This window comes from Penaeus monodon, chromosome 19 (genome assembly GCF_015228065.2).
Source record: "Penaeus monodon isolate SGIC_2016 chromosome 19, NSTDA_Pmon_1, whole genome shotgun sequence".
In the NCBI taxonomy this organism is placed as follows: domain Eukaryota; kingdom Metazoa; phylum Arthropoda; class Malacostraca; order Decapoda; family Penaeidae; genus Penaeus; species Penaeus monodon.
The window spans coordinates 7,661,025-7,661,710 of record NC_051404.1 but is presented as its reverse complement, the minus strand read 5'-3'; positions in this window follow the sequence as shown (position 1 = coordinate 7,661,710).

Genomic DNA, 686 nt, shown 5'->3' with positions numbered 1-686 from the left:
CCGGGGCAGGCGAGCTGGCCGACCCTCCCTAGCCCAGTCGGTGTCACACCCTCGACGCGTATGGTCGTCCGCGTGTGGCTCAGCTCCCCGCGCACATCTCTCCTCCTTGCCTGTGTTGGCGTTCGCTCGTCTGGATATTTCGACGTTTCTGGATTCTTTTCTTAACACGACGCAAGGAGACCGCCTTTATCTGTGAGTGTCGACGAAGGCGAGGACGTGTGCTAAGGAATCATGATAAAAGAAAGAGTGTTAAGGCCAGTGCTGGAGAAGGCTTCGTGAAAGGAAAAAATCGGATTTCAAATAGGTGTTATCGCGCGCGCCCGGACTCGCCTGAACCCGACCGTGGTGGGCTAGTCCTGGCCTCTCCTGGCAGCAGCAGGTTGGTCGGGTGCTGGCATGGTGGCGAGGCCGGGCACGGAGCCCTTGCCCCTCGCTGTCCGTCGGTTGGCAGGGCACAGGGCATGATGAGAGTGAGGCTAGGAAGTGTTGTCACAAGCTCCTGGCCGGTGCGAACGCCGTGCTGCAGACCTGTTGTTCAGCTCCCTTTTTTCTCCTTTTTTTGTCCCCGCTCGAACGCGGAAGGCGAGGGTGAAAGAGCCTTAAATATCAATGTTTGGTGTTTTTCCCCTCGAGTGGCCCACTGGTACACGATGGTTTACTGACGGAGTGTCCCGGGGGAGCCCAGT